Source organism: Trachypithecus francoisi, unplaced genomic scaffold (genome assembly GCF_009764315.1).
Source record: "Trachypithecus francoisi isolate TF-2019V2 unplaced genomic scaffold, Tfra_2.0 Lachesis_group13, whole genome shotgun sequence".
NCBI classification, from domain to species: Eukaryota; Metazoa; Chordata; class Mammalia; order Primates; family Cercopithecidae; genus Trachypithecus; species Trachypithecus francoisi.
Window position 1 is genome coordinate 100795196 of NW_022681458.1, and position 18309 is coordinate 100813504.

Sequence of the window (18309 nt, forward strand, 5' to 3'; positions counted from 1 at the left end):
GTAAGAATGTAAGTTAGTACAACCATTAGGGAGAACAGTATGGGAGGTCCTCGAAAAATTAGAAGTAGAACTACCTGAAGTTATTTATTTTCATTTTAATCCCATTGGTTCATTGTTTGATTTACATTTTTAAAAATGTGTTGATATTTTCAAAGTCCTCAAAATCTGCTTGTCATGGTGAATGTTGCATGTGCACTTGAATGATGTATATTCTCCTCTTGTTGTTTGAAGTGTTCTACAAGTTTCAGTTAGGTCATATTGATTATAGTATTATTAGAGTTGCCTATATTTTTACTAATTGTCCATCTACTTTTTTGTCAATTAATGAGTGAGGTGTTTATTTGACTAACTGTAATTTTTGACTTGTCTGTTTTTAAATCTTGTCCTGTTGGTATTTTTTAGGTAGATACAAATTTAGAATTTTTAGGTAGATACAAATTTAGAATAAAGAACATTATGTGTTCTTTAATGAATTAAGCCCTGTATCATCATGCAATTTCTTTCTTTATACCTGATAATAGGTTTTGTTTTAAACCTACTATGTTATTAATATAATCATGCCACTTTAAAACTGTTAATGTTTACATGGAACATATTTTGCCATTCTTTTTTTTTTTTTAATCCAATCTGTGTCTTGATGTTTAAATTGGGTTTCATATGATATATATATATATATTCGGGTGGGTCTTGCTTGACTTATTAGATATGTCACTTTAAATGTTTTAAATGATAACTCTTGAGCAGTTTGTCATCCTCAGCACCAGTGATATATTTTGGTTAGACAATTTGAATTTTGTTGTAAGAAACCTATCCTCTGCATTGTAAGATGTTTAACAGCGTTCATTGATTCTAAACCTGCTGTTTTATTTAACTCTTTGGATTTCTGTTTTTTACTTGTGTGTTTGTTTCTGATGAATTTTGGAAAATTGTTGGCCTTTATTCCTCTATACATTTTTCTTTATTCTTTCTCTTTTCTCCTTCTTGGACCCCAATTACATATGTTATTTTGTTTGCTGTGCTTCCATGGATGTTTTGTTACCTAATACATTTCTCAATCTGTTTTCTTTGTGGTAAATTATCAGTGTAGATAACTTCTACGGACCTAGTTCTAAGTGTCCTGATTTTCCTTAAGTGTTTTCTGTCAGCTGATTATTCTATTAATGGGATATGTTATCTCTGATATGGCAGGTTTTCTTCTTATAATTTTTATTTGACAATTTCTTATAATTTCCATGTCTCTACTAGATTTTCCATTTATTCATGAATATTTTCCAGATTTTTTTACCCTATCTTTTAAAATATTATTTATAGTTATTTAAAAATCCCTATCTGATATATCTGATATGTCCTCATTTGTGAGACTTTTTATTGTTGGATTTATCTGACAGTAAGCTCTATTTTCAGTGTGCTTCAAAATGTTTAATTGAGTATTAATTATTATGAGAGAATAGTAGACGCTGAAAGAACTATTCTTTACACCAGAAATGGACATGATTCTTTTTCTGGCAGCCACTAATGTAGTGGGTTGAGTCGATTAGTAGGTTTCTGAGATTGATTTTTGTTGTTGTTGCTATAGTCACCATCAGTGCAACAGAGACTTCGGTTTCGTTCAATGCTGAGAAATTATTCTTAATATTCATTCTCTACTATAAGCTTTCAGCAATCTCTGAATGCTTGCAACACATAGGGATCTCTCTTCATGTTCTTGATCCTTTACCATTAGCAGACTGTATTTGCTTATTATGCATGCTACTTGATGGAAGGCTTATGTCAATGTTGTGGGGGCTGGGATTGGAGGAGGGTTCTCTATTCTCTTGGCTCAGCCTCAGTCACAGACAGACCTGTGTTCCTGGGTCTTAGGGGGTGGGGATTTTTCTGTCTGCATCCCTGAACTTTTTCCTCATAGGCAGCTAAACTCTTTCTTTTGTCTGTTTTGAGTATTGAGCAGGAGGCAACTTCTTGTCCCATCCCCCACAATAATAAACCTCTAAGATTTCCTGGAGCTGTGAAGCAGGTGCCTTATTTAGACACAACCTGAGTTATGCAATTTAGCACAATTCCCTCCATTTATCCAATGTATACTTAGACCCTCAACACTGGCCTTCTGTCTCTTACTTTACCCATTTCATCTAGTCTGGCATTTGAGTATGGAACTCCAGCTACAAGTAAATTCATGTCACTGTGGAATTTTATTAGGTAAGAGCTGTCATATGTTACACCTTCTCATCATTAAAGACATATATGTTAAAAGACAGAGTTTGATATACTATTACTACTAGTTGTCTGGTATTTTAAAAAACAAGTTCTAAATTCTAGTTACATCCAAGTCTTTATGAATCACTGGATATGTTGCTTAATTTCTTTGAATAGTATATTCTCATATTGAATTTAATTCATATAAAATAATGTACACTTTTGTGCAAGGCACTCTGTTGATTCAAAAATTATTGCAATGCAGTATTTTCCCCAAAGGAGTCTGTACTACAACCTCAGAAATATTCGATCAATATCTAAGGTCCCCCTATGGTCAAAAATTATATGACTCAACATACTCATGTTAAAGGAAAAAAAAAAGAAACTTTTAGGTTAGAAAATAAATAAAATCATTTAACCACACTAGATAATATTTGAAGTTAATAATAAAATATTGTTTAATTCAATCTGACAAAATTCTATTGATTTTAGTTTATATGAGGAATTTGATTTATGCTTTCTTTGTCTCTTTTAATTAATAGAATCTCAGTTTATCTGAAGATTCAGTCATCACAAATCCTCTGTGTATTCCTTTTCAAATAAATGGAAATTTTGTTTCAATGACGCTAAGTAAGATAAATAAAAGAATCTCTGAAAGTTAATTTGGAACATAGTACTTTCAGAATTTAGATAGTAAGAACTTTTTAGTATTATTGAGATGAGAGAGTTCCCTTTACCCCGTCAGGGAACTCATGAGGAGGGTGGCTTGTTTACTTGGCTACCACACTCAATCCCTTATGGGAGGGAGCACACAAGTGGACGGGTGTAGGAACTGGAGTGGGCCAATGCTGGAGCTAGCTGGTCACTCCTCTCTGACTGGAGCAGACTGTGTGGGCCCTGCGGCAGCATCCAAGTGTGTTACAATGCTCTTTTAGCTCTGCCATCTGAAAGGCAGTGTCTGTGACCCCTGGAACTCCAAAGGATGTGTGTTACAATCAGTGCTCTTTTAGCATTTGCTGTCCATGGCCAGTTGCATGTTAACAAGATCAGTGGAGGGTCAGGATAACAGCCTTTTAAACCCTGCCCTTTGTCACCCAAGATCTTGTCTGGTGTCCAGGAAGAATCAGGTCACACAAATGAATTGGAAGGTTGTAAATGTAGAGGACTTTATTGAATGGCGGAAGTGACTCTCAGTGAGAAGCAGAGCTGGAAAGGGGGTGAAGTGAGAAGATAAACTTTCCCTGGAGTCTGGCTGTTTCTGGCCAAACTCCTCTTTGACTGTAGTTTCGGATGTTCAACTGCTTCTTCTTCCCTCTACATCCAGACACTCTCTCTTCTGTATGTGTGCATCTGCTGAGTCTGGGGTTTGAGATTCTTAAGTGCCAGGGATAGGGGGTGGGGCAGGCCAAAACACAACATTCAGGTGGGAAAAGACAGGGATGGTTCTCACTTTGGGCTGAGGCTTGAAGGTAGAACCCTCAACAGGGACTGTGCCCTCTTCTACCCGGTATTTCCCTGCCTCCTGTTCATATCATTATCAGATATATTTCACAGAAATGGTCATGTCTCAATCCCTTTTGTTTATTTATTATTTTTGAGACGGTGTCTCGCTCTGTTGCTGTTGCCCAGGCTGGAGTGGAATGGCACAATTACAGCTCAATGAAGCCTCTACCTCCTGAGCTCAAGTGATCCTCCCACCTCAGCCTCCTGAGTAGCTGGGACTATAGGTGTATACCACTATACCTGGTCTCAAACATCTGGGCTCAAGAGATCTTCCCACCTTGGCTTCCCAAGTTTTGGGATTACAGACATGAGCCACTATGCCAGGCCAATTCACATTTTAGTTTGGAAGAAAAGAGAAAGTATAATGAATTACCCAAGTTTACTATTTTTTCAACTTTTGTGATATTGTATTTTTATTAGTACAGTTTGTTTGCCTTAAGATGTCACAGCAAAGACTACTAGTCTGGTTAAGCATATAATTACTCATGATGCCTTGAAATGTGATAGTTCATATTAGTTAAGTAAATGACATCCTATTTCACAGATCATTGCCAAGTCAAATTATCAGTTGCCTTTGATTTTTAAACTGGGCATTAGAGTGACTTAAATAACATTTCAATTTCATGAGAAAAATTAATTTGAAATAGGAAAAACAAAGTCCAACTCTACAGCACAACCTTTCGGAAAAAGAAATTAGGGAATTTGGCATTTCCTACGTGTTCCTATCATTTGACCTGAGGGCAAAGTGCTCAAAGTGGACTCTGAGAGAAGGAAGCAGAAAGTCTGCGATAACGATGTATTAAAGTTTACCTAGTTTCTGTGATATCTGTAAATGTTCTATTGCAGGATATTTCTGCCTGAGGGTGATTATTAGAGGGTTCTGGAATTTTTTTTTTTTTTTTTTAAATAAATATTGCCCTGCGATGTTAAAAATACATCAGGTCATGAATGAATAAAACCAAGGAGTATATGGTATAAAGGCTGGATTGATCTTAGTAATCATCTATAGTGGATAAAGCTTGATTATTGTCTCACACCTCCCTTTCCTAAATCCTATATATATTTCTCCTATAATACTACATCCCACCTCTTTTCCAACTGTCATGACTCTTATGCTTGAAGAAACTAGTATGATCATGAAAATATGAATTTAATTCTTTCAAAATAGTAATACAATTCAACACAGATTTGTATTTGTATAAGTGGCTTCATCAATTTTATTGAGGTGTATGAGCAGGTTGATTATTTTTGTGAGAATCTGATGTTTGCATATATGTGGAATAATTGTATGTTGCATCTGGGCATGACAAAGCTTCTAAATATCAGCTAATAACCAAGGGAAGAAGTCTACATCTTGGCCAGGGTAGTGGAAGAGGAGATTCATTCAGGACCCAGAAGGATCTTGCATCCTAATGTCATTGTACATAGATGTATTAAGCAAACTACCCTCACAAATATTACTGAAGCAGGATAACTGTACTTAGGAGGTATATATTATAAAGTATATTTGGTTGTATGGTTACATTCATGAGATGAAAGATATGTACAAGGAATGAGGTTGTGGAATGTTAATAAAAATTGTACAATGCTTGGAAATTGGCAAAAGAGATGATGGGGCATTCTTTCAGTGGAGTGATGACTTTTGTCTAGTAGATTATTGGAAGAATACCTGGTGCAATAGAAGTGTGCACTTTTTATTGACTTTCTAGTAGTTAAACTACTTTACAAGTTTTTAGGCATAAAAATAAACTAACAGAAAAATCATAGTAATGAAAAGGTTCATTGTACACAGTAATACAAATGAATTTTGTCAAGATACACTTGATTTCTACCCTGTAGAAAAGATAACCCCAAATGTTACACATTTTATACCATGCAGACACTTAACCAGTTTTGCATCTATTAGTGAATTTATGTCATTGCTTCTGACTGCCTATTCATACCTCTGGCCTTCATTGTCTCCTTGAAACTAACTTTTAATATCTTATGGATTCCCATCTGATTTAGTTTGCTAAGGCTGCTATAACAAAGTACCACAGATTGGATGGCTTAAGTCCAATCTATAGAAATACGACATATAGAAATGCAATAAAGAAATGTATTGTCATATAGCTCTGGAGTCTAAAATTCCAAGACCAAGGTATTAGAAATATTGGTTTCTTGTGAAGCTTCACTCCTTAGCTTGACCCATGGCAGCCTTCTCTCTGTGTCTTCGTATGATTTTCCATCTGTGTTTTTCTCTCCTAATCATCTCTTCTTTTAAGGGCAATGGTAGCATTGTATTAGGATCCATCCTACGACCTCAGCTTAACTTAAATTACCTCTTTGAAAACCCTATCTCCAAGTACAGTCACATTGGAAAGTGCTAGGTGTTAGGCTTTCAAAATGAATTTTGGGGAACAAAACTCAGCTCATAACACCATTATTAATGAATTGAAGAAAATCTCTAAAAAGAGTTCATTTATTATTTTGCACGGGAGTTATAGTTTTCCTTTTTTGAATATTTTAATTTAGCAAGAGAAAGATAAGGGATATGCTAGATCTTGTTAAATCAGGTTCTATCTCTTGGCTACAGAAAAGTAAGCTTTCACTCTAGTGGGAAAGGTATATGGTTTTAAAATATTTTGATCATTGCCTATGTTTGCGCTTAACATATGTTGCTATCATTAGTTTTCTTGATACACAATGGTCTGGTTTGGATGGAATCCCAGAACCACCAAAAATCTTCAAAAAGATTATAAAAATTCTTGCCTCAAGAATTATATGGAAATCAAATTCTCATGTTGGAAAGAAAATGTAAGTTACAAATTACCTTCAATTCTTTCTCTTCTTAACTCTAAGAGGAGAAGGAAGTCAGTAAAGGGAAGAAAATATGAAGTGTGTTTTGATAACAGACCAGCTCTCTGTGGAATCCTGTAGTTGTCACTTTATATTATCTTTCTTTATTAAAGCTAGCTTTATTAAGGCCCACTGGGATCAATATTGGTTGAGCTGGCTGCTAACCTTCTCCAGGAAATGAAGCTGATTTTAGAGGGCTGATGGTATAATAGGGAGAGAACAGAACAATAAGCACAGGTATTGAGCTTACTAGGCTCAGCTCCAAGGTTGAACAAGAGAATGAGCTTCAGTTCTAAGGACACACAGCCTGACAGAAATCTACATTTCTTGTTGTATGGATTGTCCTCATGTTGAAGACTTAAGATATAGTTCTGCTCACATTAAAGATCAGTTTCTTGAAATTATTTTGCTTAATTATTTATTGAATGTGAATAGCAGAAAAGGTAATATTTGAGAAATTTCCTACAGATGTGTCAAAAATGTTTAATGCCGACAAAAGAAACAAAAGAAAATAAAAAGTCTGAATCTTAAACTTTCACGACTTTCTAAAGTGGTCTGAAAATTCCCAATAACAGCACACCAAGCTGTTGGCAAGATGATGCATGCTAAACAACCTAAGAGAGTTTAAAGACTTTTAAATGGAATACACTTTACCTATAAATTTAAGTTGGGGAGCTCCTCTACATATAATCTCAAGTTAACTTGCAATCTATCAACCAAGCAATTACTAAGTGTGGATTTACTCTGCAATGAACCAAATGACTCAATTGCACTCTCATTTACTCTCTGTCTCAGCCTCAGTTTATGTATGAGGTAACCACAATGACAAAACTCCTCATAGAGGATTATTATAAAGATTTGATATATTAACCTGGCCTGTAAAAGTACTCAATAAATGGCATATTTCCCACATAAATAAATATATGCATTTTATTGTGGATAGCCAGGGCATAGAAAAGTATTGGAGCATTATGCTTCAATTTTTATTTCATTAAGGTAACTTAGGCATTAGTTTACATGATTTAATTGGGGTTGATATGCATGATAGGAGTCACAGAAATGTGTTAGAAAGACTATTGTACATTACAATGTGTATTGTACTGTAATAGTTCAGATAAAAGATTATGAAGCCCTAATTTAAGGCAGTAAATGTAGGATAGAAGAAGAAATCATACCTATGAGAGATGTTAAGAATCTAAAATTTTCAAAACTTGATCACAGAATGGTAGAGTAGGTGGAGAAAACAGAGAAGTCGAAGATATGTCCACATTTTTGGAAGGTAAAATGGAGAATAGCAATAAGTCACAGGTTTTTAATAATCTGCCTTTCCCCTAACTCTTTGGCCTCTTTTTATAGCATAAACCATACAGCAAATGATTTTATAAAAATATAAACCAAAATATATCACTAGTCTCCTTAAATCTCTCCAATGAGTTCCATGACTTTTAAGATAAATTCCCAATCCCAATATGCAATAGGATTGCAATGACTGTGTTTAGGCCTCTGAGATCCGTTTATGCCACATCCCTCCTCATTTTTCATGCCCAAGTCATACAGCTTTATTTCCACTTTTAAAACACAGTTAGCACTTCGCTAACTCAAGGTTCCCTAGCTGCTATCCCTCTGCCTGGACCAACTCTTCTCCATCTGACATTTGACCACCTTAAATATCATCTTCTCAGAAAAGGCCTCCCTGGCCAAATAACCTAATGTAGACCTATAATTGCTTTTTAATCATAACATTATATTCATTTTTCTGGATATAATCTCTTATAACATGTTAAAATAGATTTACTCACTTATTTAATTATTTATTATAAACGACTTCCAAAGATTTTCAACAGCATGCATCTGAAGACTGTGTCAATTTGCTTTAGCCACTGTATGTCTATCACTTATCAAAACACCTGGCATATAGAAGGCAGGTCATATATACATATCTCTATGAAAGGGTAGTAGCACACTCTCGTAGCACACATGGAAATTTGGTCTGACAGATGTTACAGCATTTTGTTGTGGTTGATGGGAAGATATAGTAATAAAATTAGCCTGTTGTCATGGATTCTGCAAATTATTCTCAGTTTTTTTTTTTGTCTTTTGACATTGCAAAGACAGCACTGACATTTAAAGGGTGGAATAAGAAGAGGAATTAGACAAAATCTGTGATTTCTTCATCAGTTACATAGAGTAAGAAACAATGGAAACTTCTAAGGAAATGTAGATCACCAAGGATGAAGCATCAAGAATGCAGAGTAGCCAGTCATGGTGGCTCCCGCCTATAATCCCAGCACTTTTGGAGGCCAAGGAAGGTGGATCACTTGAGGTCATGAGTTCAAGACCAGCCCAGTGAACATGGTGAAACCTCGACCCTCCTAAAACTACAAAATTAGACGGGTGTGGTGGCACATGCCTGTAGTCCCAGTCGCTCAGGAGGCTGAGGCAAGAGAATGGCGTGAACCTGGGAGGCGGAGTTTGTGGTGAGCTGAGACTAGGCCACTGCACTACAGCCTGGGTGACAGAGCGAGACTCCATCTCAAAAAAAAAAAAAAAAAAAGAATATAGACTGGCTTCAGAAGTCAAGTCAATTCAAGGCACAGCCAGGGGATAGAAGATACAATTGAAGATACTAGATATTTATATTAATCCCAGAGGGATTTTAGCAAACTAAATACTTGACAGAATTAATATGCAAATCTATTCTCCCAGGCTGATTGGATCTTCAGAGTAGATGTGTGTGTGTGTGTGTGTGTGTGTGTGTGTGTTTGTGTGTAAGTAAACAGAAGAATCTAGCAGGGAAAAGGAAAAAAATAAAAATAGTAAGTGCCAGTGTAGCATTTTACTTTTCAAACTACAAAGATCTGTTTGTCCCAAACAAATCCTATGAACGTCACAGCCTCTACTGCTGTCCCAAGAGTCCTGGGTGATGAAAACGGGCAATACTTAATCACTTATTTTTGAGTGAGCTTTGATGCTCTCAGATCCCTTGAGGAAGAGAAGACCCCAACATTTCCATCATTTTTAGGATAGGTGGGTTATAATATTAAAAATCCGACATATGGAAGTATTGTCTTTAAAATTCTTATGTCATCATAGACTCAATTTGCATATTTCTAAAAATAAAACAAAACCTTGATTGTAGAGCTCTTCAGCCAAAAATGTATAAGAAATTTACACATGGGTTTTAATATAAAATTTTAGTCACTTAAATGGATACTCAATCCATCTCAACTCAGTGCCCTCTTAAACTACATAATTGCAAGTACTCTTCTATTCCCATCTGCCATGAAGACGGTATTCACTGGAAAAGAACCAGATGTGGTAAACTAATTAACACGTGCGCCATTGTCAAATGCTGCTGTTCTAAAGTGTGTCAGTAACATGGCAATTAATGCCTGTGAACAGCTGTTTTTTAAGAGTATGGAAAGTGATTACTTTGCCCCATAAATGGACGAATCCACAGATGTTTCAGGTTGTGCTCAGTTGTTGGCATTTGTAAGATATATTTTGGAAAACACTGTGAATGAAAGCGTGCTCTTTTGTGAAACTTTGCTGGATGATACAACAGGAGAAGGAAACTTTCTGAAATATTTCAAGTGACAACACAGATTTTAGGGTGAGCAAGATATGTTCTCCAGTTCTTCATCTAGATTTAAGCAAATCAACAATTAGAAAAATAAAGAGCCTTCTCTTGCTTACTGCTTGCTGGATATATTGTGCTATCCACCACAATTACGTAAACAATCATTTCTTCGGAGATATGTGAAAAAAACAGCATCAATGGTTGAATTTCTTCTTTATGCATATCTTCAATGGCAGTGATGAAGAATTTTAAATGGGCTAATAAAAATGTGCTCAAGTGTTACCATTCATTGTTGATACAAAAATCAAACCTGGCAGACTAATTAGTAATCCATTAAGGTTTACAAGGTTGGCTTCGTGGAATATCTTTTCCTTTTTTCTCACTTTTTGGATGATATTAACATTTTTGAGACAAAGAGACAAGCATCTCATCCTTATTATTGTTGACAAAATTGAAGCTGCCATAGAATCAGAGGCTTAGTTAATTAAATTAAAAGGCAATATTAGGTTGATTTTCTGCCAAGATAAAATACAAACACCAATCAGATTTATCATTCATAACCATTTTTAAGAAATGTGGAAAAAATTGTGATAAGAAAACAGAGTTGGCTTTCTCAAAGTAATAATTACATTTTTTTCTCCCAGAATTATTTAATCATTATGAAAGTTATTTTTCTTTTCTTTCTTTCTTTCTTTTTTTTTTTGAGACACAGTTTCACTTTGTTGTATAGGCTGGAGTGCAGTGGTACGGTCTCGGCTCACTGCAACCTCCGCCTCCCGGGTTCAAGCAATTCTCATGCCTCAGCCTCCTGTGTGGCTGGGATTACAGGTGCCCGTCACCACGCCTGGCTTATTTATTTATTTTCTTTGTATTTTTGGTAGAGACGGGGTTTCACCATGTTGCCCAGACTGATCTCGAACTCCTGAGCTCAGGCAATCCACCCATCTCGGCCTCCCAAAGAGCTAGAATTAGAGGCATGAGCCACCGCGCCCAACCATAAGTTATTTTTCCTTATGCATCTTTAATTGTGAATTATTTATTCTTTATCAAAATGGAAAGTAAGCTTTATTATTACCCCATACTACACAGATATATTTGCTTATTGACCCTATTCCAAAAACGTCAGAAAATGTATTCAGATTACATACAGTACTGCAAGAAAACAATTTCAATCAACTGCTTCACATTGTGAGGAATTATTGCAATTGTGGTAGTTTATCACAATAAATTCACACCCATGATTGTGAACTAAAGAAAAAAAGATTCCAAGGTAAAATCAAAGAGGAATATATTCTGTTTTTCAATTAACCTAAACAACCAGGTTTCATAGAGACAAAATTAGTTACTTTCAACCAAGGATTAGTAAAGTAATACATTTGGAGGTAGTAACATGAAGAAGCAGATTTAGGCCAGGTGTAGTGGCTCACACCTGTAATCCCAGCACTTTGGGAGGCTGAAGTGGGAAGATCACTTGAGGTCAGGGGTTCAAGACCATCCTGGCCAACATGGTGAAACCTCATTTCTACTAAAAATACAAAAATTAGTTGGGCGTGGTGGTAGGTGCCTGTAATTGCATCTACTCGGGAGGCTGAGGCAGGAAAATTGCTTGAACCCAGGAGGTGAGGCTGCAATGAGATGACATATCGTGTCACTGCACTACAGCCTGGGTAACAGAGATTCTGTCTAAATTAATTAATTAATTAATTAATTAATTAAAAAATAAAAAGCAGCAGATTTAAAACCATTTAAGATTAACCTGAATCGTATTTTCTGTTCTTGTCCACCAGTGCAACACCTGCACTTTTCTAGCCATTCTACAATTTCAGCTGTTTTCTCTTAGAATTCTAGTTAAAAACAAAAAGCTCATAATAAACTCCTCATATGGTTTAGATCTGTGACCTTGTCCAAACCTCATGTTGAATTGTAATCCCCAGTGTTGGAGGTGGGGCCTGGTGAGAGGTGATTTGATCATGAATGGTTTAGGACTGTCTCCTTGGTGCTGCCTTTGTGATAGTGAGTTCTCGGGAGATCTAATTGTTTAAAACTATGTAGCACCTCCCTGCTTTCTCTGGTCCTCCTACTCTCATCATGTGACATGCCTGCTCCCCCTTCACCTTCTGCCATGATTGTAAGTTTCTTGAGGCCTTCCCAAGAGCCAAGCAGATGCCACCACCATGCTTCCTGTACGGCCTGCAGAAGTGTGAGCTAATTAAATCTCTCTTCTTTGTAAATTACTCAGTCTCATGTATTTCTTTATAGCAACATGAGATCGCACTAATACAATTCTTTTTGTCTTTTATGTCTCTGAAGGAAGGAATAGATCTCGATTGAAAACTGTAAAAAATGCATTCGTTAAACACATCTAAATTATTTATTTGCATTAGTATAAGTGGAATAACTAAAAATTTTATTTACGTATTTATTACTGTTTTTATTGCCATGATGAAATAACAGGACCGGATTATCTTTCTACTTTAAACAGTTAAAACACAAAATATTTGAAATGATGGACATTGGACAATAAGCATAATGGGGCAATAATTCCTGAGAGAAGAAAAAAAATATAGCAAGCCCTTTGATGGCTCCAAAGTACCACATAGAAAGCATTTCCAAAAATGAGAATTGAGAGACACCGTTCAGATTTCAAGGAGGGCAAGGTAGGTAGAATTTGCAGGGTGGAATGCCATAGAGGATAGAGCTGAAAAAAGAGAGAGGAGAGAGAGAAAGAGGACAGATAGAGAGAGAGGAAAGGAGAGAGAGAAAGAAGTATCTCTCTGAAATTATGGAGACATTTCCCTTTAAACTTTCACCTGAGTAATAATCAACACAAGGATATGTGGAAACTACTGACACTGGGAAAAGAACCCCACAATATGAGCCTATAGAACCACCTTCAGAGTTCACACAGCAGTAGGAGCAGTTTATTCCCATCAGATACAATGGAAAGACCTTCTGATGCATGTGATATTGAGTAGAATTCTCAGAAGGATATTGCCTCAGTAATGAACGCATGTTAAAACTAAACTAAACTGATCTTCGTCCACCTAGCATAGCAGCCCTCAAAAGGATCAAATTATTTCCAACTAATTTAACTGTATGAAGAAAAATATTTAAAAATATTTAAAGGAAAATAAAAACTGTACACCAAAGCACAAAATGCACAATGACTGAAATAAAACAAAATTACCAGGAATGTAAATAATGAGGCAAATGCAATCCATAATGAAAAAAAAATCATCAATTGACAGAGACACAACAACAAAAGATATGAATGTAAGAATAATGTGCAAGGAAATTAACACCACAATTATAAATATATACTGTATGTGCAATAAGGTAGAAGTATCATAAATATAAAAAAGAGAAGTGTGTGTGATATAAACATGGCCCAAATCGAATTTCTAGAAATTAAAAAATTAGGTATCTGAAATAAAAAATACATTGGATGGGATTAAGAGTAGATTATATATAGCAAGAAAAGATGAGTAAAATTGAAGACATAGCAATCAAAGTTATACAAAGGTGAAACACAGAAAATATAATTTACAAGGTTACTTACTAATGTAAGATGCTAATATTAGAGGAATACTGATGTGGGTTATGTATACTCTCTGTACTATTTTTACAACTTTTTTGTAAATTTAAAACTATTCTAAAATATAAAGTATATTTAAATATTGAACAGAGGATCAGTGTGAGCCAAGGGACAATATCAAACAGACTATATTAATGTATTTATAATAATAGGAAAGGAGAGAAAATACAAAAATTATTTTTAAAATGGTCAAAATATTTTCAAGTTGTATTAGGTTACAAAACTACATATTCAAAAAGCTCATCAAAGACCAAGTGAAGAAACATGAAGAAAAGCACTCCAAGTCATAGCATAATCAAATTGCTTAAATAGTCTATGATCCATGTGACAAGAAGCATGTTCTTTAATCCTTCTCATTTTCTGCACGTTATTTTATAAACTTGTCTCTGAGTTTTCTAGACTTAAATTTTGCCACATCACCATGTTACTGCCTACCTATTTTGTACTGCTAGAATTCTCTAGAAAACTTTATGGTCTCGCATGTCTACTTCTTCTGCATTAAATGGTTTTCCTGTTTTTATGCAGTCCAGGGCAACCTATTTGTTCTTAAGTATTCTGCTTAGATGTCACCTCTTCTTCATAGTCTTCCTTGAATTCCTTCTATGCGCTCTGTAGGTACTCAGAATATGCTTGTTGAATGAATGAATACATGAATGAAAAGATGGATGGATAAATAAATAGGAATTAAGATAAAGTTAGTTGTTACATCTAAGCCAATTCATTGGTACAAACTCCTTCCCCATGGAATTCTCTTGAGAAATCTAAGTCTTTGGACAGTAGGTGACCATCTATTCTGGTTTATGGTGTAATAGGAAAAGATGAATTATTATGGATAATACTTTCTCAGGCTTCTGCCATTCAGGGTTTCAGCTCTCTGTTGGATGACAGATTGAGAATGGACACATTTCCTCACAGTTCCTTCAGTTTCTGCAGAGGAATCCACAAACAGACATACATACAGGTTTCTGCAGCCATAAAGACCATGATATCAAAATGTTGCCAAGTCTCATTGTTATGATGATTATGGCAGCTTAGGCTTCATGTTAAAAACAATACTGAAATCATTAGTAAGTAATCATAATATTAATTATTTATTTTATAACCAATGTTATTCCAGGGACCAAGGCCATGACTGAGATGAGGCAAGTGAGATCCAAAATTTAAGGAGGTGCCCAATATCTCAGTAATGAAGGTAAACATATTTTAAAACAATACTTTTTAAATAAATAAATAAAAGCTAGTCAAAAAAATCTATGATGAACAAAATATCAAAATTTTAAGCAAAGATAGAATCAGTATGACTAATATTTTGTCATCAGTCTCTAATGTAACTTGGTGTGATGCTTTTACTGATTCTGCTTAAGAATTATGGATTGATGAAAAACAAACTGTGCCAACAGACATAACCTGAAAACTCATTTAAAAGGATATTTGTTATCTAGTTTGCTGAGTTACCACATCCTTTGACATAACCTTTTATTGTAGTATAAAGGTGGAAACAAATTCCATGTCAGAGTCAGTGTCCACACTAAGATCATAGTTGTATAGTCTATATAAAGATCAGAGAGTATGTAGGCTCTTATTTGCTTCCGAGTTTCCTTAAGTAAAGCAGTGATCTCTCTGGACCATAATTTTCTGACATTTCAAATGATTAGAAATAAATATACTGCAAAAAACAAAAACAAAACTCCTCATATGTTTACCTCAGAGGATTACTGTACTTTGTAAAACAAACAAAAGAAAACAATTTTATGTTGCCTTTTATTAATGTCATCTACAAGTGTTCTTAATTTCAAGGTTAAGACTGATTTGCCAGAGAAGTTCTGAATTTAGCTAGCTCAATGATCTTAGAGCAATACTTGCAGATATGTAACTCTGCTTGGCTGTGTGGAAGCCAAAAATGTTTGACAGCAAGATAATTAGGCAACTTCAGAGCAGCATGCCGAATGGAGCAAGAAGGAACACTGTAGATTCAAACTTACACACCCCTTTGAGCCATATGGCACAGCTGTGGAGTGTGAAATATGTCAGACCAACAGAAGGGGCCATCGAATCAAAATTGAATTGATTGATCTTGAGCAAACACACCAGGAATTTTGCAACAGGAACAAATAATACAGGTTGAGCTCAGTTTGATCATGTTACTAATTAATCATTGACTTTCCTATGCCACCTTATAGTTTACAAAATGCTTTCACAAACAACTCCTTTGAGCCTCATAGCAAGCTTGTGAAGAATGTGAGCATTGATGTCACAGCTACATGGAGAAAACTGAGACCTAAGTAGATTTGTTCAGTTTTATATAGTGAGTAAGAATTGGAGCTAGTTCCTAAAGCCATCTGGCCCCAAATTAAGTAATTTTTCTATTGTAGAGCCTTTTATCCATTTCATTGTCATATGCAGAGTGGAAAAAACACCAAATTACTCTTTCCTTTTCTTGGTGACATTAGCACACACATGTGTTGACAATGTCTTGCCTTTATATTTTTACTTTTATTCTTTAATTTATTATTTTGAACAACCTCAAGGTTACAGAAAAATGGAAAGTATTAAAAAAATATTTTTTCCTTTACCATTTGAAAAAGTGGCTGTCATGTGTCTCATCACCCCCAGATACTTCAATGTGTGGTTTTTAGAACAAGATTATGTTTTCTACAGATCACAATACAACCATCAAAATTAACACTGATATGTTACTACCATTGACTCCTCAAAGTTGAGTTCAAGCTGCCATCCTAGTTTTACCAAATGTTCCAAAAGTGTTCCTTATGGCAAAAGAATTCAGTTCAGAATTGTATGATGCATTAATCTCTTTAATTTTCTTTATTCTGAAATGATTCCTCAGTCTTTGCTTGGCTTTCTTACATTGGCACCTTTATTGATAGAGGCCAGATATTTTATGGAATGTTTCTCAGTTTGAATTTGTCGGATGTTTACTCACAATTAGATTCAGATTGTTCACCTTAAGTGAACGTATCAAAGAAGTAATATTGTATTCTGCTCGTTGCCTCTTATTAGGTTGCCTAAGATCTCAATTTGTCATATTTATGGTAATGTTAACTTTGATCACTTGTTTAAAGTGGTGTCCACCATGCTTCTCCACCATGCAGACGTTGAATTTATTCAATTGTTTTTGTACATCACTGTAAATTGTGATTTCTACTTTATTCAACAAGCTGCTACCCATTAACATCATTATTTCTTTTGATGCTCAAACAGTCCCATATTTGGCCAGTGGGAGTCCTTTACACTGCCTTCTGTGTTCTTTTGGCATCTTTCTTCATCATGCGAGCCTTTTCTTGTTTTCTGGTATGATATGATGTTCTAGGCTCATTTTATCCTTTCTTGCCCAACCTCTAAAATCAAACTTTCCTGCAGAAATTCCTGGTTCTTTTTGGGTGAGAATGAAATGTAGAAATCAAGATCTGGGTTCAAGGTGTGCCTATTACTATTGGGATGTCCCTGCTTCCAGAATTTTTCGATGGAAAGCCTGCAAAACACATACACAGACACATATTTACATTTTTATGTATTTCTGTATTTTTATATTAAAAATAAAGAATTTTTACAAATGTAGAAAGGGGGGAAACTACTGTAAATCCTATGGTATTACATTGCAATTAAAAGTCTCTCTACATTTGTAATTTCCTTCTTTGATAGTGAGAAACCTAGTTTCCATTATTCTCAACATAATTCTTTATATGATCAGTTCCCCATCTATGTAACCAATATCCCAGCACTGCTGCCACCTTCACACATAGATGCCTTTCTTATCTCACTTGAGCTCTAACATCTCACTCCCCACAACATGTGAATGCCCTCATCTCTCTAACTTTATCCCAACTCCGTGAGTAAGACTACACTACAGCGTGGAAATCTCCCTCATTTCACCTCCTCCACCCGCCTCACTTGAGGTCTGATACCTCCCGACAATGTGTTCTCCCATGTGGATATACTCTCTTCTTAGTAGGGTTATCACTTCCATGCTGTATCGTCATCCCATGCAAGTGTCTTTTTCAGCCCACTTGGGTTCCCACACCCAGTGAAAAAACAGACTTTCTGGAGACATCTTTCTCATACTATTCATGATCTCATTCTCCATGCCAAGTTCCCTCCCCCATGCTGGTATTTCCTTCTCAAGCCATTCAAACACTGATGCCTCCATTGGGTTAACCCCTCCTCATCCCATTTGGGCTCCAAACCCTATGCTAGTCTACCTTATAATTTGCTCCCTTGTACATTGTGCATGCCATCCTCACATACATTTAGCCATGACATCCCACACTGACTACTCCCCTGACCCCTATGGATACCCTACCTCGTGGCTTGCAGACTGATTTTTTTGTGTGTGTGCATGTGAAGGGAATGGGAAATGGAAGGGGAAGAGGGAAAACAAAGCATTGTCTTTAAACATAGACAGGATGACTTTCTCTTACTATTGTCCTTTTTGTCTTGCAATAGGCAGTTTTTTTAATGAAAGTTATTTGCTTGTTCTTTCATGTTGTTCAGATGTGATAGTCCCAAGCCACATCCCAGAGTGATATTAATGAAGTGCAGAAACCATATTCTATAATATACCAACAATACATGATGCCATGTA